This window comes from Copadichromis virginalis, linkage group LG5, assembly GCF_057382275.1.
Source record: "Copadichromis virginalis isolate Kocher_CV1m ecotype Utaka linkage group LG5, C_Virginalis_male_GT1.1, whole genome shotgun sequence".
Classification (NCBI taxonomy): Eukaryota; Metazoa; Chordata; class Actinopteri; order Cichliformes; family Cichlidae; genus Copadichromis; species Copadichromis virginalis.
In genome coordinates, this window is record NC_140622.1 from 15172701 (window position 1) to 15189002 (window position 16302).

Genomic DNA, 16302 nt, shown 5'->3' on the forward strand with positions numbered 1-16302 from the left:
AAGTGATTGTGACAGGTATTTTGCTTTCATTATTTTCTACTATCTGTTAAATCAGCAAAATCGTCTCTTGGTGCCTCATAATGCAACCGGTAAGAGGAAGAACTAATCATGTCACAGTGCCTATGGCAACTCAACTTTTCTGTATTACCCTGAGCAGAGAGGTGCACAGACCGCACACAAACTCATGCTGACACACCCACATGCACACACATCCACTTATCTCTGAACAAACTCACAAACACACACACACAAACACATACATTGCTCGAAATCAGGCGGTTGGAAGCTGTGAATGAAGCGATATTGTAACCTCAACCTATATGGCGCTTTCCCACTGTGGGTTCAGCCAATGAATTATCCCCTCCAATAAATCCTGTTTGGAGGATAATCCTTTTCCCATCTTCTGGACAGACACTTTCTGTAATGAAATGGCCCCGGGTCCTTCCCTGTAGCCCAGTCCCATCCTGGCCCTCTAACTCTGCCTGTCTCAGGGGAAAGAACGGCTTACAGTGTGGCTTCAACCCCACTCAACCTCTGCTCGGCTTCAATGGCTTTCCCACCTCCCAACTGCCCCCACACCTAACCCATCTTCACGTTACTTCTTCCTTTTCTTGCTCCAGGTGCAACTTCATTTCCCGCAGAGCCATACTACAGTGCCTCTTCTGCAGATCTCTCTGTCTGCTCTCATTCAAACAAGTTTTTCCTCTTTTTTCTCTTCATTTCATTCTTTCCTCTTGTTCAGCAAAAAAAAAAAGATGCAGCAAAGCTCTAGCAATCTTTCCACGTCTGATGATGTGATTCGAGCCAAACACCAGGCGAAAACCGCCCGTAATGACATGTCTTGATGTGTCGTATTTGCTGTCCCCAAGAACCCAGTTTCACTTGTGTATTGTGTGTTCCTGGTCGGCAGGGGGGCTGTTACACAGCATCCTCAAACCAACGTAAACCAGGGTGGAGTGGGAGGTGTAAATGACATTGGTGGAGAGCTGAGCGGAAGCTCTCTGGGGTCTGAGATGGATGCAGGATGCAGTGGAGAACTCTGGGAAGACTAAGCCAGGGTTTTACCTGGTAATTGGGTTGTTGGCACAGCAGGCAAGCTGGCCAAGAAAAGATTCGTAAGCAATAATACATGCTGTAGAAAATGTTCTTCATCAAAGCAAATTGGCTTGTTTTACTGTGTATCAGAGCAAAATATAAAAAATACATTATGTGAGTCCCAGATTGATAGAGCATCCTTTTGTCAGGAGATACATACACTCACCCAACATTTCATAAACCACACTTTGGTTCGTAATTTAAGTCCATTTGCTCCATGTTAATGACCACTAATAATAACTACACTCTAAGAAATAAAATGTTGCATTTACTCCACCCAGTTATGTCAACCGGTTCCACATAACTGGGTTAGTGAAATATAAAATGTATGATACACTTAATTTGAACAACAAATTTTAAGTACATCTGTCAAGCTTTGGCTAATTAAATGCAAATCACAAGAATGGTGTTGTATTAACTAAATATCATAATGTTGATCTAACTAACATGTTGAGTTAAATTGACAACACTAAATAAAATCTACTCAACCAAAACAAGCCCTACTTACTCTATAAAATAAGATGTTGCATTTACTCCACCCAGTTATGTCAACCGGTTCCACACAACTGGGTTAGTGAAATCTAAAATGTATGACACATTTAATTTGAACAACAAATTTTAAGTACATCTGATAAATTGACTAACCCTAAACGAGCTCTACTGAAACTATAGGATTAAATTACTTACTCTATTTAAAGTAAATTGAATAAATCAAACAATTTTATTCAGTTAACCCAACTTTAATAACACTTTGTGTAAAATGTGCTGAAGCAAACTTTGAGCTGTTCAAAATTCTAGATCAATGCCTTTTTCCTAAACAAAAATATCTTCACATATATGCAAGTGCATATTAAGTTCAGGAAGACATAATACAGAATGTTAAAATCAAGTTATTAAAACTGGAAAGTGTTGTGATTCCAACATTTTTAACATTAACATGACTTAATTTAAACTTGCTTCGGGTACAATGGAAAACTCACAATACAGTCCTATAAACAACAAGTAGAAATGACTTTAGTGGCATTTTTGTCCATATTTAAAAAACCTTTTTTTTTTTCAAAACTTAAAATGAAGTCCAAACTTAGGAGCAGTCTTGTTCAATGTAGCTGGAGGGTGGTAAAAGTTCAACATGAACAAAAAGTATGAGGCCTTGCAGAAGTTCTTGCGGAATTCAAACTGAACAGTTTATAAAGTGCAAGGAGATGGGTTTGAGAATCTTGTAACCAGTTCAGTGTCCTCTATAGTTCAGTGCAGGCTGTTTCACTCAAGCAGTTTGTTTTTCAGAACTTGCACCTTCATGGATAGGTTGTTCCCATCCAACTCCATCAGCACCTTCTGAAGAAATTCAAATGTGTATTTCAGGTGCTTTGGGTAGCTCAGATTTAGACTGTAGATTAGTCCAAGCAGGAGGGCACACCCCTTTGCCACATCACTAAGAGCTTTCAGCACAGTGTATCCTTCTATGATGACACCAATGTCCTCAGGTGTATCTGCAGAGTCTGCTCCTTCATGTCTGACAACACAGACTCCTAAAGTCAGCTGCTCCGTTTCTCTTCTTGCACAAAGATCCACATCCTTAAAATGAAAACAAGGGGGGGAAAAGCTAATTGCATATAGATACATATGAATAAATGAGCCCACATTCAATTTACTATCCCAAATTAAAAAACAAACAAACAAACAAACTGATCTTTCCCCTTTTCTAACTTACCAAGAATTCCTTGAACAGGTCATCTGGCTTTTTATTTAAGTAGACACAGATAGTTTTTAGAACGCATTCCCGTCGAACATCAATGCTGATATTCTGGTGGAGATAAGAACTCAATGTGAGACAAGATTTTGGTTCTTTTCCACCTCTTCCCAAACCAAAGTCAAAAATATTAACAGATGAGTGATTAGCGATGAGTAATTAAACAATGTTTGACAACTCACATTAGTGACATTCAGTGAGGTTAATGATTGGTTAGGCACTGACTCTTCTGAGTCAGATCAACAAATATATGAACACAAAACTAGAAGCTTTTCAATTTTGACAATACATGAAAGCTTTCACTTTTGCTTTAATCAATTCTAGACTGTTCAACAATATAATTATTAATTGTACCCCTAAAAATGTTAAAAAGAAATAGAAGATTAGAACTCAGCAATATGGATTCAAAATCCTATCATAATATTTTCTGGTATTTATTACGATAACAAGAGTTACAATAAAAGATAACAGTAACCACAATCACATCTGAGCCACTTTTGTTGCATCTACTGACAGACAGAACTAGCTGACCAACGTAAAATGAAGGGGGGGAACACACAAATTGTCACTTTGATAATCAATGGAACTGATACAAGGAGTTAAATGCATTACATATAGCTGTATTACACATAATGCTGCATTTTAATGACACAAGATAAATGCATGTCTTACACTTTAATCACTGATATTAACACTAAACCAGATATCAACACGGGTAGAATTCCTTCAAACAATGTAGCAACTTATTTGATGCATGTTTCTAAAATACACTATACATATATTTCATTCTTCAAACGGATAGGATCGCTGGCGCTCCTGGTGCCGATTACTGACACCAGGGAGCATGCGCAGTAGATGTTGGGAATAATTTTAAATCTGCAGTTCTTAGTAGGCAAGTTGCAGCTTAACATGAATCGTAAAACATTTTGGGAAATTACACCGAAGTGGGCCCGATAATATTTGTTAAATGCCTGACTACTAACACCTGTGAGAGGCATACAAGCTAGAATGCTAAAAAAAAATTACCAGACATCATTTGTTTTAAAATAAAACATACAGAAGTACTCCCGAAAATGTCGGATGTTTATCATTTAGTACACATTAACCAAATTTGTCATCCTTAAATGGTTGTACTTACCAAATAATCCTCAAATGGCAATGGATTTTATCCAGGCTTCTGAGCATGATGCAAGTTTCGGTTGAAAATGGCGGTTGTTCAAACTTCCACACTGCACATGTGCAAACTGAGAAGTACGGAGAGCCTGTTAGGACAATCCTCTTCAAATTAAAGTGCTGTTCATTTTTAATGAACTTTTTACGTTGGATTTAATGTACTGCATTTTGTTGTATTGAAATATTGTGTTATTAATTAAAATCAAAACAATATCCTTGTGTTTAGAGTTAAAAATCAATTGGTGACATTAATTTTAACATAAAACGTTTACATAATGCTAGCAACATCAATGTATCATTTCTTAGAGTGTAATAACTAATAATATTAACTAATCTAACATTACTGCTTACTTTTCTTAAAAGTAATGTAGTTTAATTGTCAGAGAAAATAACTCAATACACTTCTCGTTACATTACTCCATAACATGACCTGAAACACACTGTCATATAATCATTAGTTAACTTTACAAACCTGAGGCTACAGTGACAGACACTGACAAAACTCACCATCCTAAAAATATACACATACAGTCTTTCTTTTAGTGTTGTATGCCCACAAAACCAACAACAAAATCCAAAGCTGAAATCCAGCCCAAAGAGACTTAAAAGCAATCGCCACAGTGATTCCACTTTAAAAACACAAAGGTACAAATGGATGCTACAATCATGTAAGCCTGACTGCTCATCACTGCCTTTGCTACCTGTTGAAGATCACGCTCTGGCAGCTGAGCTGGGGTCAGCATGCCTTCAGCTTGAACATCACTCCCTGTTCTTCACTAGCTCTGTGTTAGCATGTTGCCGGTGCAGATATTTGTAAAGAGACCAAGTTGTGTTCGCAGTATAATGTTGTTGTTCCTGTTCTAGATGCAGTCTGCACTTAATTAACGTGCTCTTGTTGTTTTGTGCAATAAAAATAAAAGCAACCATTCCACTATTTTCCTCCTATCTGTCACGGTTCTGGGTCCGTTGGACCCAGTAGTTTGAGTTTTATTATGTTTTAGTTTGCATCAGGGATTGTTTTCTTGTTCTCTTGTAGTGTTGATGATGATGATGTTTATTATTTGAGTTTCATGTTTCTGTGGTGTTTAGGATTTGTTCTTCGGTTGTGTCTGCTTAGTATTTGTCTAGCTCCATGTGCCATTGTCTGTCTGTCTCTCTGTCGAGTTTGTGTCTTAGTGTGATGGTTTCTTGTTCCTGTTTTATTGTGATGGTCTGCGTCTCATGTGAGTGTGTTCAGTTTTACCTTTGTCTCGTCTTGTTGATCATTCCCAGCCGGAGGTTTTGCCCGGCCCGCCGGAGGTTTTGCCCGGCCCGCCGGAGGTTTTGCCCGGGAGGAAGCGACGATCGCGCCATCGGCGCGTCGCCCCACAGCTGGAGAATAGGACTTCAGAACTGCCGGCTGTGGTGAGTGGAAAAGACGCTCTGTCTGTTTCACCAGTTCATATGACTGTTTATACCGGGGCTGTGTTCGTTGAGTCAGCTGCTCAGCCGGTAGCTCGGTTAGCTTCCCAGCAGTCGCTAACTCAGTCAGCCACTCACTCATCACCTCCATCACAGTCACAGTCAGACCCAGTAGACACCATGTTACAGTCCATAGCCCAGTCAATAGCTCAGTTGGCAAGAGAGTCATCAGCCTTATCAGTTCAGCCAGCCACTCCACCACCTGTTACTACTTTGCTACCTGTAGCTCAGTTGCCACCAGTTCAGCAGCCTGTCCACTCATTTACCCAGCCTTTATCCTCACAGCCTCATTACAAGCAGGGAACACACTCCACACAAACTTTTGCTGGTTCATTTAAGCTGGCCATCTCAGAGGCAGTTGCTCCCTCTAGGGCCTCCCCAGAGGCTGGGTGTCAGTCACCAGCCAACTCTGGACCCCTAGAGGTCAAGACACCAGCACCAGCAGCCTCACCGGAGAACTCACCTGAACAGTCTCGGCTCTCAGCACCCCCTGAGAGCTCAAGTGAGTTCACCCGTCCGCCTCAGTCCTCTGCTGAGTGTATTGGGGAACACTTCCAGCCCTCTGAGGACTGTATCCCACTGTTGCTGCCTGAGTCTAGCCACGGTGCTGCTCAGTCCCAGCCAGTGTCCACACTGGCAGAGGTCTCCGTACCTGCTGCTTCAGAGACTGCTTTCCCTGGAGGGCCTGAGGAGCCCGTCCAGTCTCAAGTCATGTTAGCTGGGGGTTCAGGTGAACCCAGCCAGCGTCCTGCCTCGTCGGCTGGAGGGCCTGAGGAGCCCGGCCAGCCTCAAGTGTCGTCTGCTGGGGGTTTAGGAGAACCCAGCCAGCCTCAAGTGTCGTCTGCTGGGGGTTTAGGAGAACCCAGCCAGCCTCAAGCCTCGTCTGCTGGAGGGCCCGAGGAGCCCACCCAGCACCACGCCTCGTTAGCTGAGGGTCCTGGAGGACCCAGCCAGCACATCCTCACACCTGCTGACGGTCCTGGAGGACCCAGCCAGCACATCTCCACATCACCTCCTGCAGCGTCGCTGCCGTCAGGTTCCGCAGCCGTCCCGCTGCCGTCAGGTTCCGCAGCCGTCAGGTTCCGCAGCCGTCTTCATCATCTTCGCCTGGTCCAGCCTCCGTGTCTTCATCATCTTCGCCTGGTCCAGCCACCGCTTCGTCCTCGTCTGGTCCTGCCTCGTCTGGTCCTGCCTCGTCTGGTCCTGTGGTTGCCACGCCGCCGTCGGTGCCAGCTCGACCCGTTCCGCCTCGCCTCTGCCGGCCGTTTTCCGGGCCTCTGAGATGGCATCATGGCCTTCGGGGACGGCCTCCGGAAGGTGTTCGTCGCCGCCGCTGGCATCGCGGCCGTCCTCCGGACCTGCTCGGTGGCCGCCACTGCCTTCCACGTGGTCGGCCTCCGGAACTGTTTGCCCGCCGTTGCCGTGTGCGCGGTCGGCCTCCAGAACTGCATTCGCGCCGCCGTTGCCGTCCACACGGTCGGCCCCCGGACCTGCTTCCTCGCCGCCGTTGCTGCACGCACGGTCGGCCTCCAGAACTGCTTGCCTATCGCCGCCGTTGCTGTGTGCAGGGTCGGCCCCCTGAACTGTTTCGGCTCTTGTGTTGTCGGCCCCCGGACTTTACTGTGGACTCGTGAATGGGCTTGTTTTGTGTTGGCCTGTTTTTGGTTTATTCTGGTCTCTTGTGCTCCTTGTTTTTGTTTCGGACCCTCCTTCCTGGACCCCCTCCGCCCGCCCTGGCTTGGTGCTTTGTGCTTTTTTGTTTGGGGCTGTCGGGAGCCAGCCCTTAGAGGGGGGGTACTGTCACGGTTCTGGGTCCGTTGGACCCAGTAGTTTGAGTTTTATTATGTTTTAGTTTGCATCAGGGATTGTTTTCTTGTTCTCTTGTAGTGTTGATGATGATGATGTTATTTGAGTTTCATGTTTCTGTGGTGTTTAGGATTTGTTCTTCGGTTGTGTCTGTTTAGTATTTGTCTAGCTCCATGTGCCATTGTCTGTCTCTCTGTCGAGTTTGTGTCTTAGTGTGATGGTTTCTTGTTCCTGTTTTATTGTGATGGTCTGCGTCTCATGTGAGTGTGTTCAGTTTTACCTTTGTCTCGTCTTGTTGATCATTCCCAGCTGTGTCCACCACCTGTGTGTAATTCCCCTGTGATTCTCCGTGTATTTAAGTCATGTCTGCCGTCATTGTAGTTGCTGGTCCGTCTGTGTATTCCACCCTGCGTCATCTGTGTGTTTCCCTGCTGTCAACCGCCAAGTGTTTCTGCTCATGTTCAGGTTCGTGTTCTGTAGTTAGTTTGTTCCCAGTCTAGTTAGTCATAGCTCCCTTTGCCGTTTGTATTTACTTTCATGCTCAATAAACCACCTTCACACCTTCACGACTGCCTGCATTTGGATCCTCCTTCATTGCCTCCACACGGCTCACCTCACTCGCCGTGACACTATCTGCACATGAATAGAAATCAGCTGATTGTAGCACAAGTGCACATTAAGAAAAATGAACATATCGATTTTTTTTTTGTTCTAGTTGCACAGTTGTACAGAAAACCTTTTACATTCGTAACCCAAGCAACAACACATTTGTAATTGCAATGTGATTACTGAATTTAGTACAATGTGCTACATTACTGTTCAGTAATGTCTAATCCTAAAAGCAGACAGGGTGTCTGTCTCCAAACTGGGAGCAGATTCCACTGAAGATGGCAGTCTCTGCCTCCCATTCTACTTTTAAATACTCTGGGAGCCACAAGTTCACTCTGAGAGGGAAGTGCTCTATTGGGGTGATACGGTGCAATGATGTCTGTAAGATAAGATGGTGCCTGATGATTCAAGCCTTTGTATGTGAGGAGAAGGATTTAAATTCAATTTTTAAATTACAGGGAACCAATGAAGAGAAGCTAATATGGGATAAGCGATGGACATAGCCATGTTGTTTTGTTGTTGTTGTTTTTTTTAGTTACTTTTGCTTTCCTGTCAGCTCAAAGCAGGCCAGCCATTCTTCTTTAAACTCTGGCATGAACAAGACATTATTGCTCAGGGAACTGCCACTCACTGGACATTTTCTCTCTTTTGGACCATTGTCTCTGTAAAGCACTTTGAATCACCTTGTTGAATTGTGCTATACAAATAAACTTGCCTTGCCTTGCCTTGCCATTCTCTGTAAACCCTAAACATGGCAGCCTTGTTTTTCCACACTTGCTGCAAGAAACCAGAGCTCAGAAGAGATTTTTATTAAACACAAATCTGATCTTGAGACATTAAAGGGTTAAATCTTTCTCACTGTCCTCAATATAAGTTACCCTTTATGAAGCAGCGCCCCAAAGATGGGCGTCCTTTTACATCTTATCAGTAGTAAACTCAAGTTTAATGAAAAGGTAACTCTACATCACTGCAATGGATAACATTTGATATTAAGAAGCCTACTTATATAGAACGTAACTACAGAATATTTAAATATTGCTCACCATGTAGTACCTCAAACTCCTTAAGGTAGCCCTTTCAACATGAACACTGTCCAGGTAACAACTAAACCTCCCAAACTATATCTTCCACATACCCTGAGAAAGATATGGCACTCATGTGAACAGAATTGGATCAAACTGAAGAAAGAAAATATTTTCTTGAAACACCAACTTCAATTTAATTCTAAAGACTGAATTACATCCTAGTTTAGAATAGGGATGATAAAGTGCTTTTTATGCAACACTGAGTTTGTTTGTGTAACAACAGCTAGAAGGTCTCCAGTGCTGTCCTCCTGTCAAACTGACACATCCAGGACTCGGCCTTACCCTTTCTTATCACGTGGCTTAGACATCTGGAAGTTTTTGGCAGCCATTTTTTGTTAATTCAGTTTTCAGAGCATTAAATAACTTCTCTGTTTAAATGCAGTTCCGAATTTAATACTGCATTTATCAGCTCCTTTCAAGGTGATAGTTACTGCTTATTCATTTTGTTTATATGTTGCATATTTTAATATATTGGTTCAACAATCATTCGCCCATCCATGGCCTGAAAAAGTTTAAGAAACTCTGTTTTAAGCAGCATTATTAAGGACTGATTTCACAGCCTGTACAAAAGCTGCTCATCTGAATCCAGTAGCAGCCTACTTGCCTCATGTCTGTGTCTGTAAGTGCTGTCTCCACACTCCAGTATCCTCTCTCAGAGCTGACAGTCCCCCTCCCTCCGCTGCCTCAGTCTCACTATATCTCCTCCATGGACACCTGGCTGATATGGAGGCTAGGAGGCTGGAAGCTTCCTCCACTATCATCATCTCTGTCTGCCAGGCTTTTGCCACACCACCAAGTCTGGTAGTGAGCCTGCTCTCTCGCACTCTGTCTCTGTAACGCTGTGTGTGCATTTAGAATAAGCAATCGTCTGACTATAATTTGAGGTAATCTTCACAAATGCTAGATCTTGAGAATTTTAGGGTGACTTAAGGCTCAGTTTCAGAACGGCATTGCAATTTATACATTGGAGAAACATGACAAATCCAAAGTACTTAAAAAGAAAAGAAAAACACAGTTGCACATACAGACACATCAATGTACGTCTTCAATTTCTGAGCGCTATATTTATAACATACGTTCCTTTGCAAGTGTCTGGTGTCTTTGATCATATCACTGACAGCTGTGATTCCCTCTATGTTTAACCTATGTTCCCTGTTAATCACATAAAGCCAAACAGTGCATCACTTGTGTAGGCTCTGATATCCCCTCCCCTAAATACTTTCCCTTACCAGGAAATGCTACTCTTTGAGATGCACTAATGTTTTCAATTAATTGGCATCATTAGCGAAGCGGTCGACCCACAGTGCAGGGAGACATGATAAATGGGCAGACTGAAGGGTGCATACAAGACTGAACCCTTGTTGTTTGGCAGGTGGATGTGTGTCAGAACATGCAAGGTATCATTATCCAATGTTTACCAAATCCAACAGTGTAACGTGTTTACCATCCAAAGAACAGGCTGCACATATTTCAAACTCTGAAACAGGTAGAGAATTTCTATATTTCTCCCATTATAGGCTGTCAAGTTTCCTTCTTCAAAGATCATTGACCTAAATGAAATATGTGAAGAACACAGTATGAGTGCACAAGGTTATTTGTGGTTGTCTGATTTTCTGAAAGCTCGTCCATGCAGGAGTGTTCGTGTGTGCGTGCATGCGGGGGATATATCGTGGCATTGTACCTTCAGTCTCTATTAAAATAATGAGGTTGTAATGGATCTCACGCTCCTCTGTCATGTATCTAGTGTATATGCTTATTTATCTGCCCATCCCCATTATTCTTTTAACAACACACGTCTCTCACTTTTCTGTGCTCAAAGGTCATGTGTGGAGCAGTCTATCTCAGCATCATCACAGCCCTCAGGCTCCCACTGCATCTCAGGAGTTTTGCTTAGAAGAAGATAAGGTGTAGGCAGGAAAACAGTGAAACTGAGTGTTATTTAGTATATGAAAGCTTTAGGGTCAAAAGCTTATTGAAGTCTTTGCATTACATACAAGCGCTTATTTATATATGCACTCTGTTGGGCTATGGCAGGAGCACGATGGTAAAACACAGCTGCCTTGTTTGCGGACGTCATTAACACTCTAGTCATTTCCCATGGTGTTTCTGCTGAGGTCAGAGGTGAGTGGTAGCCAAAGGGTAGAGAAAAAGATGTGAAAGGCCAAAAAATATATAAGCTCTGCACCTCTAAAGGTGGCCTATAAAGGCACTGCCAATCCAATAAACAGGGCATGTTGAATAAGGACTTAGAAGCCAGTATTTTAAAAGGTCAACAGAGTAGTCTTCAGTGATAGCCCTATTAGCAGTTTTAAGGGATTGGACACCTTGTTTGGTGCGTGTCTCATCTGAACTACGTGAAATACTGTGGCGCCATAGTCCAGCAGCAGTTCTACAGCACTGTGACATTTTTTTATCTTGATAAATGAAACACTAGTTCTACTGAGATTTCACCGTTTTAGCTGATGCATTTGATTTGCAAAACAATCAATGCTCAGAGAATCAAGGAGACCAAACGGAGTAAGCTAGCAGAAAATCAGCTTTTTTTAGTAACTTAGCTAAGCTAACAAGCTAACAGATATTTAACACCATTACAGTTTTGGGGTTGCATGAGGATAAATAAAATATGAGAGGACCTAACTGAACAGCAGATAGAAAACAAAAGGACTGGAAAGCTTTTCTAGAGAGTTAACCATTCACTTACCTGGCGCTGTACTGAATAGTCGTTTGCTGCAGCACCTCTGGTTGTTGTTTTATTTTATTTTAGCTGCTTATTTTATTTTAGCCGCTTTATTACCTGATAAATTTGATCATTCTTGTGGCTTCCTTTGTTTCGCAATTCTAGTTTTATAACTCAATTAGAGGTTTTTCTTAACAATAAACTCATTCAATGGAGAATCTTCATTGGCTGATCTCGCTAACAGCTACTTCTTGGAGCTAGGCCTGTAATCATGTTTGAATCGAGTTTGATTCAACACACTGTTTGGATTCCTCCATCAGGTCACACGAGTCATCCAAAGGACTGTGGCTGGTTATGGTTAATGGCTTTGGATAATAACCACCCTCAGCACCACTTATTGGGCACGGAGCTGATACATTGTAGTATCTTTCTGAGGTCATCTCCCACAAGAATAGATACAGATTATCTTCTTTTTCAAAATTTGAATGCTTCAACACAGTAATTTTAAAAGAAAATGTATTTTTTTTTCTTATCCAAAAACTAGTTCTGAACATCACCAAGCTTCAAGCTCCATATATTTGCACGACACAGATTGATTTCACTTTACTGCTTTATGATAAGAGGAGGACTTTATATTCCTAATATATTGATAATACGTTCCCATGTCAAATTAGTATACATAGTAAAGGATATAAAAAGGTGATAGTAACAAAACACACTGCATGTTTTTATAACAGGTTTGAACACTAAACCTGTACAAACATGTTAACATTAATTAGTAGGGAATATCATTAAATGAGATTAGGATTCACAGAGCTGAGCTTCCTGTTGATTTTCCTCCACATCAATGATTTAACTAATTAATTTTATCTATTAATATTTATGCATGGGGAAAATTATTCATTAATGAAACGTCAGAATTGAATAGATATCTTTTCTCTGTTTCATCTTGACGTGAGGGTGTTTTGACAGTTCTCCTCCCATCTGGAGATCTTATAAGAACAAGAACAGACTGCTTATGAATATTGACATTTCTCCAGTCCAGAAAATGGGCAATTTGTGTTGAATTATTTTAGCCTATCAAGTATTTATAATTCTGAATTGATTAAGTAAACTTTAAAGATTGATTATCTTCCAAGTCCATATCTTTTGGCAAATATTCCTTCCATGATCTGAGCCCTGTGTTTTTTTCTTTTAGTCCCACTTCAATGAACTGTGCGGTGACGGCTTGCTGATTATTGTAGGACAGATGGTTCTCCTCATCAAATTCCAGCTACAGGTTTTTTTCTGCTTATCTAGCTCCAAATTAAAACCCACAGTGGTATCAGTTTTATAAATATGCTATTATTCAAGCACCTCTGAGTTAGCGGGGACCCACCAATACCCTTCAGTAGACCTACAAACATTCTTTTTGATCCCGTTTTGAGCCTCATCACAGTTTGTAAGAGGGCATATTCTAATTAATCTCTTCTACTATCTGACTGTCAGATCTTTCCTTGCTAATGTTGTCCTGCTGGCCTGATCTGGGAAACATTAGTTGTTTTGTTTTGAAATGTGTCAAGCATGAAGAAACCATTAACAGTTAAGCCCCACTGGCTGCCCTCCGGCACACTGTTTCACATTGCTGCTATATCTATGTGATCTTTTTGTCTATTGTATTTCTAATATTGTCTTCCCAAGGATAAATTCCTTTTGATATGCACTTCTTAGCTCACTTGAACCCCGTGTGTGCATCAGGTAATTCTGTGGCCTTTGTAATCATTTCAAAGCAATTGACAGCAACATTAGTATGGAGTGCAGAAAAGTACTGTAGTTAAATATGTTCATCTTTGTTTCACAAAAATCCCAAAATTCAAATTAGTAACATTCTCTATTAGTCTTGTATAAGAAAAACACATCAATTAGATTATTACTAATCATGATAGGACAGCCTCTGCTGTAATGTGAGACTTTTATTTTTATTAAACATGTAATCAGAGATTATTGACACAACAATAATATCTCACTGCCTAATGATATTCATGTTTCTGTGTGTGTATGTGTGGGCAGGTGTGTGTGTGCCAGTGTGTATGTGCTTTCTTTGTTTTCCCCACTGCTAATGAGTTGACCTCAACCCCACGCAGCCAGGAAAAAATATCTTTAAAGCACTAAGCACTGTTTATTATTTAAGTGTCACCACCGCTGTCCAGGGTATTGGTGGAATGCGTTTGTGAGTTTTTTTATTCATCTTTCTGCCACCCCGGTGCTGAGTCCGCAGGCCATTAGTTCTGTAGAAGCAAAGAGGGACCAACCGTGGAGTCGGTGAGGTACTGTAGGACTTCGACGGCACAATATCTCACTTTCTAAAGAATATTACTGTCGGTGGGGGGAAAAAAGAGCTAGTAATGAGAGAAAATTCTGTCATGGAGGCAGAAGCTATACCGCTGTGTGAGGATTATTTCCACAGAGTAAGGTAAAGGAAAAGGACAACCTGCATTTCACTTGTTAGATCCATTTCAGAAAGGCAAAAAAGGTAAAGAACAAAAGCTTCAGGGCAAGGTCATCATTTTTGTGCACGTGGCACACAGAGAGAATATCTGTGTAATAGTCTCTGCTGGCAACTGGTGTGTGTCTTTGTATGTGAGCCTGAATGATGTGTGTGTGTATGAGAGAGAGAGAGATGTGTAGAAAAAAAAAGCAAGTGTACAAGTAAGTACAAAGGAGAAAGAAAGAGAAAGATTCTTGGAGTCATTTATAACGTGGCAGCCGTGCTCCTTCCATCTCCCTGGGTGTGTGGCTCCACAGCGGTGTGTGTAGCCTTGAGGGAAACACCAGACAAGGACAGAGCTGGGATAGCTGCTGACGCTTTGGCAGGGGAGATACATCTTGTAACACAGCATGCTAAATGACAAAATGATATCTCATCAGAGGGCCACCCCGTGTGTGTGTGTTTGTCTGTATATGTGTGTGCATCTCAGAGAGAAAGTCCGCAGACACCTCAGTGTGTATATGCTTTCATGGTGTTTGTAGAGTAAGCTTTGAAAAAGAGTGCCGGGCTGCTCCCGTTGTACTCCGCTGGCAGACTGGAAACATCGCAGGGTTCCTGCACTGCAGTGACTAACTGTCACATATCACAACATCTGGATAAGTGCTAAAAATTGTTTCGAAATTATGCAGTCACACTGGATGCAGAAGAAATGTTTATCAGCCCGTATCAAAGAATCCACAGAATATCCACAAAAGAAAATACACTATAGATTGAAGCCAAGCAAACTGCAAGCCTGTTAGATTCCACGCCAGCAGCATAATACAAGCAAGATGGTCATGCCGCCTTCTCACCTTTCGAAGAAGCCATCGTGGTGGTACCAGTGGGATCCACAGAGCAACCAGGGCAAAGGTACTCAAGGGGCGGACAAAGCCCAAATAAAGCTTTTAATGCGCTAGCTATTGATCCCTTCACTGAAATAAACTCAGGAGTATTGGCAGGCCCAGAATCCCACTTTGAAGGGACTCCATAATGAAGCTGGTCAATGCTAAGCTGTCCTCAATCAATCCCCCACATAACAGTTAATTACAAGTGAGGCTGCCATCAAGCAAAGAGGGGAGAGAGGTGGGCTGAAGCCAAAGAGAGAGAGGGAGAGAGAGGCAGATAGATGTAGGATGAGCTTTGTTAAGGTGAGGGGGTGGAGGAAGAATATTGAGCGGTTCAGGGCAGGAGATATGAAAATGAAATGCACCAAGTAGAGTGTTTGGGTGTGTGCGTGTGATTCTCTAATATTTTCCCTATGTAGGCTATATAATGGGTCTTTCTGATTAGGCTCTATTTTTAAGGCAGAGTTAGTTTCTTGCTAATAACACTAGAACAGGTACAGCAGCCTCAGACCACGCATCCACACATGGATTAATCACTGAGGCTAAAAACATATTTGTTCTCTCATCATTTGTGTGACAGGAGTACAGCTAATCTGAATGCTACTGAGCAGTCTTTCTATTTATATATCACTTATTTAGAGTATTGAAGGGTGAGACTTTTGAATATATACAAAATATATAATTTTTAAGTATAAACCAGAAGCAGTCTGTTATGTAGCTCTGGTAAATAATGGTCGTCTCAAGTGGACTGATGCATTTGTATATGTCTTTTAAATTCAAGCTGTTGACCTTTATTGAATCAGGTATTTTTTTTGTTCCATTTCTGAGTCTCTCCTCTGCATCTTTCCTTATACAAAAAGTAGTTTTATAACACTGTGTGTGCTTTGAATGTGTAATGCGACTGTAAACATTGCAGACAATGCAAACAGCTGATGTCACTGGTAGCACAGCACTGAACTATCTGCAAAACCGGGGGTCCAAACACTTTATGGCTGTTGCCCTATTTGTGAGTGTGTGCGCACGTGTTGTGTGTGTCTCCCAGGCTAATGGATTTACTGGAGATGGTGTCGGGTATTTATTACCACGTGTAATTGAATGCAATGATTATCGTTGTTGTGTAATGTGATTTTAATGTGGCAGCGATGGTTATGTATAAGGCCTATAATGACTTTGCCTCCAAGGGGGTATGGCTCCCCAATAAAAAAAAATAAAATTAAAAAAAAATGTAAAAAGTGGAAAAATTAATCAGAGTGTGATTTTAATTCCTCTGTCTTTCCCTTTTATTCTCAGGACAA

General features: G+C 41.8%; 1 long non-coding RNA gene across 1 annotated transcript; it reads right to left on the reverse strand.

Annotated features, from left to right (window-relative positions):
• Nucleotides 1–1835: 1835 nt before the first annotated feature.
• On the reverse strand, nt 1836–4124 carry LOC146709165 (uncharacterized). Its single transcript, XR_014920422.1, has 3 exons — nt 3984–4124; nt 2807–2899; nt 1836–2670 (listed from the first exon to the last, which is right to left on the reverse strand). It is a non-coding gene; the product is annotated as an uncharacterized LOC146709165 (long non-coding RNA).
• Between the last annotated feature and the right edge of the window lie 12178 nt (nt 4125–16302).